The sequence below is a fragment of the Osmia lignaria genome, chromosome 10 (genome assembly GCF_051020975.1).
Source record: "Osmia lignaria lignaria isolate PbOS001 chromosome 10, iyOsmLign1, whole genome shotgun sequence".
Taxonomy (NCBI): domain Eukaryota; kingdom Metazoa; phylum Arthropoda; class Insecta; order Hymenoptera; family Megachilidae; genus Osmia; species Osmia lignaria.
The window spans coordinates 3,913,900-3,929,954 of NC_135041.1; the positions used below are offsets into that span (position 1 = coordinate 3,913,900).

Here is a 16,055-nt window from a genome sequence, read left to right on the forward strand (position 1 = left end):
ATTAAATGAACAATTTCACAAAGATAACCATCAATTATTTACAAAAACATTAATTGTATTACTTGTAAACAAATACGTTGTAAACTATTTTATTCTACTGAATCATTTTTAACAATCAAAATTAATAATTTTTTTAAAAAATCTGTAATAATGTGTAAATTTATAATATTAACATAAGAAGGATTTTTAAATAATTGAAGTTTGAATACAGATGTATTTTTAAAGATAATACCACAATTAAATGAATTACACAATCTAATGAATTAAATGTTTCTTTTTCAGGTAAGTAACCTGATATCACACGTACCTAGTTTTAAGGGTACCTGGAAACTGATACATCAGTGGTAAGTTAAATTATGTAATTTTTTCAAATAAAACTGTAGAGTATATATAGGAATACTAAGCTGTTCAAACAAGAAAATTTTCATATAAAATTGGAATAATGAATGTCTACATATGTGTTTACATAACATACAATTTTATAACTCTATAAACGTTGAAAGGATAAATTCATATCGTTAGGGTTGAGTTAATCATGACCCATTTAAAAGACTAGTGTAAATTTTAGAAAATGAAAAGAACGTAAAATATTAAATTAAATTCAAATTATTTCTGTTTTACAAGTCCGCTAACCTAAAGTAAAAGTTCATTAAAAGATGAAAAATTTATCCATTTAATTTTTAAATATTTAAAAAATTCTATATACACATAAAAATACCTAAAAGCAACGAAGTAATTTCCACCAATAAACACCGGCTCACTAAACCAAGGGAAAAACCAGTCTGACAAATTGTTGTTAATCGCGGGATGACCAAGGATAGCATTTTGTCTGGACCCTTATCAAGAGGGCGCGATAATCTTACCTTAAGTCCGTTCTATCGCTCAGCATCGTGGCGCCCAGCGAGAAGAAAAAGAAAAGACAACGAGATAACACGCTTTATGGATGGCGCGACTAGTCTGCGATCATTAAAATTCACCTGCTAAAACGAAAGTTTTAGCGAATCCAAAACCGGCTTAACTCCGCCACGTTTTCAACCGACACCCTTCATCCTCCTTTAGAGGGGATGATGGTTTAAGGTTAAGACGGGACACGAAAAGAGAGGAAAGGTAGACAGAGACACATCTAGATAGAGTAGATCTACTTACTTGGAACAAGTTAGAAAGAGCTGGCTGGATGTATCGTGATTTACGAACAAACTTGCCGAGTACTGCGAACCATCAGCTGGCTGTTCCATATCAATTTTCTATGTAGTGTATCGGGTAAAGTAAGTTTTCTTGCAAGAAATGGCGTTACGAGGAAACAGAAATTCTCAAAATCTTAACTTTGACGATATTACTATTAAAGATGATTTAGAAGAAAATATAATTAGTAATTATTGAATATTATAAAATTTGGTGTATAACTGAAAAATACGAGTAACAAAGTGAATATTAATTCAAATTCTCCCGAGTAAACGTTTATACGCAAGTGATGCGGAGTCACAAACCTATATATGTATACATACAGAGCCTCCCGATACACATTGTAATTTTGCTTCGGACCACCTCGGAAGTCTGAGGGTAGCTCGGTGAAGAAAAAATCTTCGGAGGGGTCCGGCACCTGGGAATCTGGGATAGGGGAGACTTAGGGGAGGGGGGCATAGCCATTTTTCCTAGGGACGGCTACCATACTCGGTACTGTACATGCAGGGTGATTCTCTCGCTGCGCGACACAAAAGAGGTGCCGCGAAGCACCTTAGGTCCGTTTTCCTTTCACACGTATACATCGTCACAGCAGTGGAGACATGTGTGCTGCATCTAACAAAGTAGTCGAAACGACTATGGGAGTGTATACATGTGAAAAGAAAATGGGCCTAAGGCAGGCATGGATACGAAACCAGCTCAAAGAGCGCATCTGACATCGACACTGATTGGGAGCGTGCTTCAATCTACTTCTTAGCTCTTTCGAGGTAGCGGGGAGGCTTTGGAGGGGAAATCGTGCTGCGGTGGCCGAGGTTCGAGGTATAGAAATACGAATGTGTGGCGTTCGACAGAGAACGTCATACATACAGCTGCTTTTACTACTAGTTGCCCATGCCTTTTTTCTTTTTTTTACGTGGTGGAAATCTTCGAAAGACCCCTCGCCCCCCTGGGGAGGGGCCAGGGGTGGTGTGGGATTCTTACCCATTAAAACCACCACGGTGGTCTGCACTGGGGTTGAAGGAGGGCCCCGGGACCTCTAACGAACAATACCGGGACCTTCCACCTTTGGCGACACAGCTGCCCATGCCTGGCCTAAGGTGTTAGACGGCATTTTTTTTGTGTCGCATAGCGAGAGAATAACCCTGTATGTGCTTCGCGCTTCAACTTAATGCAAACGCGAGCTAGTTTGAGTGTGGATCAGCGAAACCACTTGTGCAGAAAAAAAGAACAACTGATAGAGGTTAAATATGTAATGTTTATTTAAAGGACGATGATTTGTCCTTGTATCGATTTTGAAAAACTTCGTGGTCGGCAGCGGACTCCACGATTTACACTCGTCGAGAGTTGACAACGAAAAGCTGACTCACAAGAAAAACTGTTCACGACGAAAATTTGAGTGCCCGGTGGGGATCGACATGCTGCTGGGGGTGGACAAACGAATTCGTTAAAGTTAAAAATTTGATTGGTTAAAAGAAGATCAAGGGAAGTGGTCGAGAACCGCCTCTACCAAATGGTCGTTCTTAGATTAAGTCTGATCTGAGGTAAGAAATACGACGTCGCCTGTCCACTTAACGGTTCGACAGTAATGAAATCATAAAGTCAGCTGGGTTTTAAAAAACATGCTAAACTGAAATAAGTTTTGGGTGAAAATTACGCATGTGGCAAACAGCTGCAGAAGGCAACTATTGTTTGGTCGAAAATATTCCAAAAATTAAGAATGGCCACGATGGCCCTATGACCATTGCGTCGCAACAGACCCTATCAGACATGTATCTGCCTTTCACCTTTCTTCTCACCATCTCCACATTATCATGGAAACGGTAACACTGTGTATAAATGGAGTGGTAGGATGAGAAAAAGCTGGGCAGAGCTTTGCCTTGTAGATCGGTTTGACAACTTTTTGCCTGAATCCTTGGTTCGGCAACGTTGCGATGAGGGTCAGAAAGAATTAGTGGATGGCAGAGTAAGAAGGGATGAAGAGGGGAAGAACTTTGGTTCCGTTGCTCGTTTGATCGGTGAAGCGCTCATTAAATCGGGTCGAGAGCTTTAAGTCTTCAGGAAATTACGTAAAATTGAAAGGATTTTGTGTCTTGTCTCCTATCATCCCCCAAACAGAGGAAGCAGGTCTTCCTTTAATAGCTGAAAATAAAAAAGAACTTGACGGGACAACTGATTGGCCTATTTGTGACAGCACTGATCGCGTAACGACCCTTCGGGGAATTAGATTTACCTCAACGGTGCGTGATGAAGTGCTGTTTTTTGACTTTGCGAACGTATAGGCCAGAACGGTATTTGTGATAACGTGACAACTTCTAAAAGCATGTTAACAGTGTTTCAGCAGGAATTAAGATAAAGAATGGTTGTTTATAATATTATTGTAATGTACACATGTATGTATATTTACAATAATGTACAATCATAAATTTTATATAAAGCATTTTACATTCATGCTCTTTGTTCTATTCTACAAGGGTCAGAATTAATTTCTTAGTATATAGCACCACAAGAGCGTAAGAAAAAAAGGACACTTATTTTGTTTTTTGACCTAAGGAATAGTTTTACATTAAAAAATCTCGACGAATCATAACGGTCCTTCAAAAAATAAGATAAGTATTTAGTTTAAAAAGCTCTATAGATTATAAGCGTTTTATTTCTCCTTAGAAAGATAAAAATTTGGCAATGGTTAGGTAATAAAATAGAAAAGTACCTACTATTTTAGAGAACCATAAATTCAATTATTTTTACAATAATCACATACACAAGAAGGATACTTAAATGCCTCTTTTGTTTTTAATGATATGCGAAATGTGAACAACAAAGTTTGAACAACATTGAGTATATTTTAAATAAAAACTGTATGGAATACTTATTGAAATAGTTTCTTTTTTAAACATGACAGTATTTGAAGATTTATTTTATACGGTAGTGATGAATACAAGTATATTGAAAATATTTATTTGAAATATAATAATTGAGTTATTAATTGATATATTTTGCTACTTTTGAAATATACTTTATGTATTTAAACTGGCATTATTTACTTCAAATACTATTTTCTCTGTCTAAATTTAAAAAATAGTCCCCGCATATTATCTTATCAAATATCATAAAGCTTCTATTTCAATTTTAAGCGCTACCTCATTAATGATATAATACATAAATGCCTCGTAGAGAGAATTTCATTCACAAATGAAATTAAATGACGCATTAAGTATGACTGATGAAAATAATATTTAAATATTTCACTGCAGGTGAATGTATATGTATAATGAAAGAAACATTTACTATTTCAATTAACCACTTTAAATAAATATTCAAAAATATATCATATAATTTAACAGTTAAAGAAATATTTGCTAGATGTATTTTTATTTTTTATTTCGAATACTATTTTAACCAGAACTGAATTTGAATGGTTTTGGATAAAAATAGACTGCAAACAAATTACTTTTTTTAATTCTTTCAATTTGACTAGTTTTTTTTAATAGAAAAGCAATACCGTTTACTTCAATAAATTGCATTTTGATTTTCTATTGTTTCACTAAATACAAGTGTCCTTTATGCAGCGTAACTTTAATAAAAATAATTATTATTGTTGTAAATATTGCAGCAAATAATGTTTCGTATTTCCACCCTTCTTATTGCTTCTGTAACGCAGAACGATCAACTGAGAATAGTTACAAGTTTATTGCTAACAATTTTATCGATTGATCAAAAAATGTAGCGATAACGAAGAATAAAAAATAAAAAAAGTCGTTAACGCCGAGAAAATGTGATTTCAGCAGCACATTGGCTGCCGATTAAACGTTGCCAATCAATTTAACCATCAGATAAAGATCCTTCGCCTATAGGACAGCTTATTTATATGTAAATGTCGTGCTACCGGTAGGATCCATGGCAAAGACTGACGAAAGCACATGGGAATCGCGGCCTCCCTATAGAAAAGCCTTTCGCGGCAGTTCGTTTAATACAATCGCGCGAGTTTACTGTCATTACCGGTCCCATCTAGCAGCAATTACCTCGCTAACGATTATTACGCCTGATCCAGCTCGGATACGAGACGTTTATAATCGGATATCCGACGCCTCGACGGGAGATGAAATGACGTTGAAACAGGTCGTTACACCCTTTAAACAGATTTTTCAGATACAGGCTGAATGTAAGCCGTTGAAAGTTTTGCCGGTTACGCATCACCCTTAATTACCTTCTAAACTGGCAAGTTTATTTTAAACCACCGTAAAAGATAGACACGTCTCTTGCGCGAAAGTTTTCAAAAGCTTTAAACATCGTTCTCTGCTGCTACTGGAGATTCCTTTAAGGATTGCTTACAATCGAGAAATAATGAATTTGATTCGAAGGTAATGAGAATTGCATTCGGCACTGGGTTCACCCGTGGATTATCATAGCTGATCATCGATGACCATCAAGCTGCTAAGCCTCAAGTATAATTAAAAGACGAAAGAAAAGAAAAAAGTTAAATTGAATGGAACATTACAATGGAGGTAGTAAAATGCAAGAACAAATTAAAAATTGAGAATTGGAAATTAACTATTTGTACCCGTAATAATTAAAACTTCAAGATGTTTTATTATATGTATACTTATAAGTACATGTCCACTTCCCCTGTGATGATCAACGTATTAAAGGGATAGCTAAGGAAATATTTAACACATATTTTTCATTCTTCCTGTTCCTACTTATAATGAAAATATTGTAAGGATGGTCGAAATGGTTGGTAAATAGTTTTATTTGCGAATAAATGATTGAGGCGGTTTTACGCGTTCGTTTGCAGCGGGAGGCATAGCCGAATTGACTGCGACGCTTTCCCGTGTTTTCTCGAAAAAGACGTTAACAAAACACTATCAACGGCCGGTCCGGACTCGCCTTCGACGCAATAACGGCTATAGATACCTTCAAAAAAGGAAGTGGCTTACCACATATTGAACAATTTTTACACTAATATAAAAATATGATAAAGATGCGTGCTATAGCCAGGTTTACGAGATTCCTTTGCCGACTTTTAAATGAGATTTCTCTGCGGGAATTAGAACTTTTGCGTAAAAGAGCAATTTTTTAATAACTTAGTAAATAATGTAGGAAAGGCCAAGGGTTCAGCAAATAAAATAAGGAAACAATAATGTATCTCGAAATATATAATACTTTATTGAATGGGTGTCGTCCGTTCGACAGCCCGAACTCAAGTGCGTCTCTCGAAGAAATTCGTCGCCATCCGAGGGCCCGGCCGGGTCATTAGCTCGACCAGATAAGGCTTTTATCTCACACCTCTTTAGCGCTGCTTAGCCGCCGATGATGCCTCGGATTTCACCCGCGACAATAACTTGTTGTTCTGTGCTTTATTACTTAAAATCAGTAGATGCAGCAATAGACGTAAACTACTTATCAGAATTTGAACATTAAATATCTTTTGCAACCTTGCAGTAGATATAAGTTGACATGAACTGTCAACAGTTTACAAAAGTTCATTAAAATTTCAGGGTAACGTTTGAAAAGTTCTCCTTGTTACTTCGTAACTCAATTCTTAGTTCTAGTCTATTAATTTGGGTAATTACCAAGAATATACACCGAAAAATAATTCAACGATTTTTGGAGTTTAACGTTTGTTTTACATTCAAAAGCAATTAAATATTCAACTTTTGAAAAATCTTGTCGCACAAACGTGAACAAATAAAGTCCAACGTTAGAATCATCCCCCGCAAATTCGCTTAGCCGTGGGCATCGTTCGTGAACTGTGAAAGTTTCGCGGTGTCGTTAACTTCTCTGCAACGAAGCGAAGAATGCCAATGTCCAATCCTCTGTTTAACTTTTCAACTATCCTGCCCGGTTTCCGGTTACACGCGAAACTGTACGAGTCACGGCAGCAGTAAAGTTCAGGAAAAGTACGGAAACGTTGCAAGCCAGTTAAGAAAATAAGAATTTTTGTCCTCGTAAAAGTCGAACCAAGGCCATCGGGTGCGAATCGAGTTCTTTTCTGTTTTATAGAATTAGTACACTCGCGATCGAATCAGGATCCATAGGGAAAGTGGCGATATAGGAGAAGCAGAAGTTTTCGAAACCTTAATTTTGACGATATTAACATTAAAAGTAATTTAGAAAAAAATGTACCTTTCAATTATTAAATATTATAAAATTTAGCACATAACTGTCAAAGTAAATATTAATATACATAGGGACTTTTCTCTATATTGCCACTTTCCCCGGAAATCTCTATGGGGAAAGGCGGGAAGTCGGGAAGCTTGATTTGATCATGAGTGTACATGGTTTCAACGATGGTGATGACCAATTGTCCAATTCGTTGGATTCCCAAAACCTGCCCAAATCTGTATTCTCTCTTGCTGTTAAATGATTTCTCAGAAAACTCGGATATCAGATATAAGAGAAGGGAGCCTTAATTGGATCCCTGTGTAATGGGTTCATTTGCATTGGAAAGCTGACTGAAAGTCAGGTTTTTAAAATTTTACCAGAGGTTTAAATTACTACTCTACGTAATAATTCATTTTCGCCTTCTTGCATACAGTTTTACAGAAATATAGTTCTATAAAGTCAACACTCTTTAGACTACTCTTAAAACAGCGAAGTCGGTTTATTGTTTTCAGTTAAAAAGAAATTTGAACTGAAATTTAAACTCTTGAGCAACAGGAAAGTTTCTCTATATTGAATAATAAGATTGCGCCAAGTAATAAAATTCAACCAGTTAGTCTTAAGTTTTGACTATTGAAGATACCGAAGTAAGGAAACTGCAAACAAATTATATTTGAATCCTACAAAATCAAGTGGGAACATACAAGTTGAAGAATTTACTCACACCTTAATAATAAATGATAAAATATAATAAAATAATGTGAAAAGAATAAATATTGACCTATTGCTCAACCAAAATATGTTTGGCACTGTGTAGTGTACTCTGACACGACTGAATGAATAGCACATGCATGTGCTAACCAAACTTTACCTAACCTAAACTTTTCTTTAATTACGATGAGAGAAATGCATTTAAGCACGTTGTGTGGAGCCCAGCTATTACCACCACTACAATACCCACTAAAATCCAACCCAAGCTAACCTTTTATTTTTTTTTTTTTTCATGGGGGAAATCTTCCAAAGACGCCCCCAACCCCCCTGTATAGGGGCCGGGGGTAGTGCCGGATTTTTATCGGCTAAAACCCCCACGGTGACCTGCACTGGGTGTTAGGGAAGGCCCCGGGACCGCTGTCGAACACACCGGAACCCCCCCATCCTTGGCGCGTTTACGCCCCTAACCTTTGACCCTCCCCCTAAGTGCCACCGACGCCGACGCCGGCCACTCCTCGGACCGCGTGCAATGCCGACCGGGGCCACAGCCCCGGCCACCTGCGGCCTAGCGACTCCACAAAGGAGCCGCCGATCGGCGATGGGGGAGAGGGGCTAGCCCCCCACTATATCTACCTTGGGAGGAAGCCGGAGCTTCCCCCCATCTCATCACCCTTGGGGAGGCCGAAGCCTCCCCCCACTACATCTACCTTGCACGGGGGAAGCCGATGCTCCCCCCCTCATCCTGTTGGGGGCGGTGGGCAGAATTATCAAGGCCCATCGCCCCGTCCTCCTCAGCTAACTGCACCGTCGGGGGACCTCCCCCTCCTTCAAGAAGGTCATCGCCCTCCACTGATCCTCGCCGGCAAGAGGTCCACTCCCAACTCACACTGCAGGGCGTGACGGGCAACCCAAGCTAACCTAACCTAACCTAACCTAAACTGTTTTTTATTAGGATGGTGGAATTATAAATCTAACCTAACTTAATCCGAAGCTCTGTATTCTGTTTTCCAAAGAATCTATTATGTTCTTAAAAATCTATGATCCTTACCGGGCTTTTGCAGTAGTAACAATTATAAACCTTAACATATTAAGATAATCCAACAATCTAACACATTATCCCATCCCAAACAAGTGTCCTGGTGTTTCATACCTATATTAAAAAGTCAATTTCCAAATTTTATCAACAATTCAGTAGATACTACCAGCTAAAGAAATCCATCAAATTGTGGTCAATTTGGACAACGATGAAGGTGTTTTAAAAAAATCGATAAGGGTGTAATGAACAGTAGGGCTAAAGGGTGAGAGATGGTTCAACATATCGGATGAAATGGTCGTTTCTCGTCGGTTCAAAGTGAATGTCCACACTCGATGTATATGCACCATCGTGACGTGCCATGTTTATGGTTTTTGCATGGACCGAGGCAGGATGCAAAGGGGGTCATAAAACAGGAACACGTGACGTCGCTGGAGAATAAACGGCCTATGAGTAGGTAGGCGCATAAATTCGATACATGTGCCGCGCATTTTTCTTCTTCACTCTTGTTGGTGATCAGTTAAAAAACACTTAGACAATAAAAAACGCAAAATGAATCTTTTTCCTGAAACGATGACAGTAGACAAGGGGGTTAAAATGGAAAAGTAACATCCGGGTTTGCCATGACATAATAGAGCGTGGGAGAATGACCATGTTATTTAGGTAACTTACTCAATTTATTAAATAACAAAAACAACACAACAAAAGAAAACAATTTACTATTAGGGAGCGGAGAAAGTTTGTACGGTTTTTCTGTTATTAAATAAATTCTAATTTATTTATAATTTTAAAGATTTTATTTCATAACTCATGCAAAAGTGTTTATTTCTTTTATATTGTGACAAAATTAAATTATGTTGTTATATTTTGCATACTCTGACAATAAGTTTATTCTAATACAAAATTAAAAAATGAAACGAAGCCGGAAAGGACCGAAATAGTTAACAAAAGATGAATAGTGGTTTATTTTTATTGAAACTGTCGACCATCCTTTCATTGGTTAAATAACAAATTTGATACTTCATATAATTAATCTCCTTTTTTATCTATGGAGAATAAAGTTTCTTAATGTTTCGTAAGAAGAATGTGATAGCAGTGACAGAAGGAAATATTTAACAAGAAAATTGATAGAGAGCACAATATTTTTAACAACGCTGAAGATTTACGCGCCCGTCGCAATCTCAGTAATTTGAATTTCCAATATCACCAAATGGAAGATGGTAATTTAGCGCCATTGAAGGTAACCGTAGTATTTCGCGCGATGCGCTATTTCTATGATTTATTAATGAGATGTACGCCGTGTGTACGCTGGAACGAGCTATCCCTTCTAACTTGACCGCCTGAAATACGATTTGGCTTCGACGGCGAAGCCTAGTATTCATTGGTAAAGAATATGATGATTTATAATAGCGTAAATGATTTTTTTATGTTTAGTGTAATAGCACAGCCGACTCTAGCACTAGCCATGCTGAACAACGTGGCAACACCGCTCACGTGACAATCGAGAGTCCTATTTTCAAAAACAGAGTCCTGTGCTTGGAATTGTAATTAACGTCTTTTTTAATTAAAAGCTGTAGTAATATACACTATTTTGTGTTAATTATGGGCTAAACTTCGTCTTAGGGAACCAAAAATTTTTGGTTAAAAATGATCAAATCTTGTAGTATTTGACCTGAAAAGTCCGAAAATGCAAGTTAAAAGTTTAGAAAACCAATAGTTTAAAAGATGAAAATGTGTGTACTTGGCGTACTTTGACAGGTCAGTACGACGCCATATTGTCCAATGAGTGGAGTCGCCATCGGTGAAACAGAATTATATAAGTGGTGGCCTAAACCCGGTATACCTAAGGTTAAGTTTTATTTTTATAAACAATATCCCCTCGGATTTAATAGGAACTGATGTTACTCACACCCAACAAATAGAGTCCAAACAAAGGATTGGATGTGGGGAAGAGTCAATATGGCATCGTACTGACCTGTCAAAGTACGCCAAGTACCCACATTTTTATCCAACTTCGAAAAGGAGGAGGATACTCAATTCGATAAATATATATATATTTTTTTGTTATATACTCGTATCTTTTAAACTATTGGTTTCCTAAACTTTTAACTTGCATTTTCGGACTTTTCAGGTCAAAAACTACAAGAACACATATTTTGGACCAATTAATTTTTGGTCCCCTAAGACGAAGTTTAACCTAATTATGTATAAACAATACATAAACGTTGCAACTATGACAAGTAGAAGTGATGCGGTAGTATAAAATTGTTATAAATGTGATATATATTTTGTGTACTCTCAAAGTAGTTTGGTATTGTGAAGCATGATATTTGAAATATTTACAGTGGTTTCAAGAAAATTTAGGTATGAAGCAAAATGAAACCATCTTTGGATCAAATTGAAACATTTAAGAATTGATAAACGTGTATATAAGTTAATAAAAACCTTGAAACAAGCGAAATTATTGGAACGAAACCAAAGAGGTTATGTGAAGTCCAGAGAGTAGTCGGGAGTTTGACGACGTTGATTGGCTGGGAGTCTGTAAGTCCGGGAGGCAGATAGAGTAGGGTTGGTGTTGATACAGGGTCTACCATTTATCTCGCAACCCATGTGCGCGCAAATTGATGAAAATGGCAACAGCGCAAAAATTCTAGAGATGTAAAAATCCGTACAGTTAAGTTGGTAATTGACCCGGGATACGTGTACACCGTGTTTCATCGAACTTGTCGCGGCGTGTGAAACTAACACATATTCACGCCGGAGAGCCGATTGGTGAGGGGCATGCGAAGGAGGGATTGCAGCCAATTGACTGCCGTCGTGAATATATATTAGAGTCACACGCCGCGACAAGTTTGATGAAACCCAATGTACTCGGATCCTGAATCGAATCTCGGACCACAGTTCAGTCGATTACCAACTTAACTGTACGGTTTTTACATCTCTCGAATTTTAGCGCTGTTGCCATTTTCATCAATTTGCGCGCGCATGGGTTACGAAATAAATGGTAGACCCTGTATATTCAGACCGGACTCCCGCGGTGTTGCCATTTTTACTTCAGCACGGCTAGTAATAGTAATTACAGAGTCGGCTGTGGTAATAGTAATATTTAGTGCTTTTTATTTAAAAAATGAAGAATAAAAAGATAGTGTACAGTTTCTGCAAGATTCCTCTTAAAAATATGGGGTTGGTAATACTGTCTTGAGGTTGGAACAGTAAACCACAACTTTCATTTTGTTAATTTCAATAATCTTCATATTCATACATAAAATTTGAAGGATTCGTGGAAATCTTTTGAAGTTCGTAGTTGATCATAGCTTAAACTTTAAATTTCCTTATAAACGATTTCTGTTACATTAGATTGGGTTAGGTTACACAGTCCAACAAATTTGAACTTTTTCTGTGATCTGCAATATCCATTACGTGATTCTTATAGGCTTTTGTACGCTGATTACGAATCTACAAACCGTTTTGCTCAACGCTGTATTACATGAAAACTAAAAATGCGAGGAAGTTCAGGTTTATGGCAAAAGATAGAGGAGATTTTCCTCTATACGTCTGTGTGAACAATTATATTTTTTGATGATTTTTAATATTTGTAAGTGCTTGTCAAAGTTTGAAAAAGAGGTACCGTAGGTAGTTTGTACGCGCTATTTTTGTATTTTTATGAAAAATCTTTTATCTAGCAGGAATTTACTATACAAAATTGCATTCTATAAACATTTCTGATGAAGAAACCATTCACAAAAAGTATCGGTATGGTTTGGTATTGAAAGAAATGAAGAAAATATCCATCGGCAACGTGATTACGACGCGTTGCCGCCAGGCGGCCATTGTATGCCTATCTCGCCGCGCCAGTGCCGTAACTACGCGTAATCCGTATACCCAAGGTATCCTTTAATAACTACAGGATTGCCTCGAAATAAGCAACTCGCTCGGGACCAAACAGTTGCTTATTACGAAGCAGGTGTGCTATTCGGCTTGACGAATGAGAGATCGTCAAGATACGTCACTCGTAGAAACGAGTGAGAGATATCCGAGGTAGCGGCAAACGGACCTCCCACTTTGCGGGCGACTGCAAACACAGAAGAGGGGATAGCAAGTTGCTTATTTCGAAGCAGAGACCACTTGCTTATTTCGAGGCAATCCTGTATTTGCTCTAGTAAAATTTCTCCGACGTGGACGTGGATGATAGCAGTATTATACACATTCATAGTAAGCAAAAATCTATTAAAGTGGTACAAATGTCCATTACGTGTAGTTACGGCACTGGCGCGGCGTGGTAGGCATACAATGGCCGCCTGGCGACAACGCGTCGTAATCACGTTGTCGATGGATATTTTCTTCATTTCTTCCAATACCAAACCATATCGATACTTTTTGTGAATGGTTTCTTCATCAGAAGAAACCTTCCTGCTAGATAAAAGATTTTTCATAAAAATACAAAAATAGCGCGTACAAACTACCTACGGTACCTCTTTTTCAAACTTTGACAAGCACTTACAAATATTAAAAATCACCAAAAAATATAATTGTTCACACAGACGTATAGAGGAAAGTCTCCTCTATCTTTTGCCATAAACCTGAACTTCCTCGCATTTTTAGTTTTCATGTAATACTTCATTTTTTCCCACAACCACACATTTTTACAAAAATGCCTGTTTCTCAAAAACTGTACGTATAGGAGCAAAATGGTTTGCAGATTCGTATCAGCGTACAAAAGCCTATAAGAATCACGTAATGGATATTGCAGATCAAAAATCGTGTTGTACCATGTTATCATGCATTGCGCGCATCAAAGATACTATCAACCTCGCATTATTAAGAAAGCTTCCTAAATGCTGTGATTGCCCATAAAAAGATCTAAGTAAGAGTTGAACGTTTAATTGGAAAGCAATAAGAATATGTTAAACAATACTTTACCAGTTATATCGTATAAGACTTAAGCAAGTATAGTTGAATGTTTAAGATAAAGGAACATAATGCGAAGAAAAGTATATGGTTTAATTCTCATTGTTTCAAGCATAATATTAATTCTTAGATATAAGAGTAATTATCTGGAACATCATTAAAATCTATAATTTCTTTTATTACACTTTTCTATCGACAATCGCCAAATACAATGTATAAGTGTTTTGCAAATTTAATAATATAATTGAACATTCTAATTTATTTATATTTTTAATTGCTGGCACACTAATTAAAATTGTTCAGCTGTCAGAGAAATTTACAAAACTATTATTTTATAATATATTTATTTAAAAAATAAATTTCTTGTAGGTACATTTAAAGTTTTTCTTTACAATATTTTGCAAAGTATTCAATAAAATAGACTTTTTATCTCTTCAGGACAAGTGCTTGCTAAAACATAAAACGAGCACGTATCGAATAATTTTTCAAATTCTATATAATATTATCAAGATAGCAACAGTTACAAGCTCGTTCGAATTTCAGGATTTAAAGATTTGATTAACAATTTGTCGTTCAGGACAGATTTTCCACATATATATTTTGTGAATTATAAATCATTATAAATTAGGTAATATCCGTTGCTGCGAGCTAGTGCCCCCACCTCCTCACATACATACCTATTGCGGCTTATTGTTCGCTGCAGGAAATTAATCAGGTGAAAAACAATCCTTTCAAATCATCGTTCCCGCATTTATTGGCCTGAAAACGATACGTTACTTTCTTTGATAACACTCATAGGTTTAATTAATTGAACCGTATTTGTCAATGTCACATCTGACACTTTTAAACCGGAATACATTTCAGAACGTTGAATATGATCTGTTGTTAGGAAAACGTCGTTTCTCCTTATCCATTTTTATTAATTCTGATGATACAAGTAATTTATCAAAGATGAAGTCATTGTTTTAAGAGCCAGTAACATTTTACTAATAATATCTGTAAAAATCTGACCTATCTAGAAGTCTTAATCAACAAAGGATTAACATGAATTAGTTTGTTTAATAGAAAAATTACAACAAATTTTTATTATTTAATGTTATTTAATGTTCACAAAATGAAGATTTAAAAAATCATAAATTTTGGCAAAATTTGCTACAAACCCTTGTTACATATTCAATTTTGTTAACAATAAATGTTGTTACGTTTCTCCAGTCATTCACAACAGTACAATCATCAAACAGTCTGTAGATAAATAAATTAGCTCATTACGTTCGCTCATTACTCCATTCACCCATTGATACCTAACACAACACTCACACTCACGATCAGTCTACCTCATTCACAACAACGTTTACATCACGTGTACGATTCCTAGAATAATTAGTCTGCCTAACGGATGAATACGTCAAATGAACTTTCACAACTATTTCGAACCCTTCGTGCACAAATTAGTTGCAGTTCCCCTCTGAAAGAGCCCGGATCCGATTACTCGCCTTTATGCATCCCGATTCTAGTATAAGAATCGCGTTGAAACGGCAGCACGCGTGCCCTAATTATCAAAATCCGACGGTTGGAAAGCTGCTTACGTGACGAATCGAGCGAATGATTCGAACGTAACTCGTGCGTTCCGCAATCGGCTTATGAGGTCGTAACCGAAAGAACCCGATAGGGAGAGACAGAGAGGGCATGGATTAGTAGGCGAAACCGTCTGTGGTGCGTGATTGGTTTCAGAGACTAATGGGGAATTTTCTACGAAGCCTACCGATTCATTTGAATTCTAATTGGGATATATCAATTAGTAGACTAAATACTAGAAGATAAAAATGAAATTTGAGAATTTCGTTCGGGATGGACCAGATTCCCCAAAATAGGGTGGACTGACAATTGAGAGTTTGGGAAAGTCTAGGCATAATTAATTAAATTAAATTAAATTAAATTAAATTAAATTAAATTAAATTAATTAAATAAATTAAATATGGGGACTTAGGGCATAATTAATTAAAATTAAAGCACGTCATGACACTAATCTCCCGGTAAAAATGCAAGTTCCAATTTGTCCTTGCCCAAAAGTATTTAGGGTGTAATATTGCTATGTGATGGCGCTAAGATTCGCGACAATTTA

General features: G+C 36.7%; 1 protein-coding gene across 18 annotated transcripts in view; it reads left to right on the plus strand.

Annotated features, from left to right (window-relative positions):
• The window catches only part of LOC117611675 (CUGBP Elav-like family member 1-A), a 770,692-nt gene that overhangs the window by 384,785 nt on the left and 369,852 nt on the right, over positions 1-16,055 (plus strand). The window lies entirely within an intron of this gene.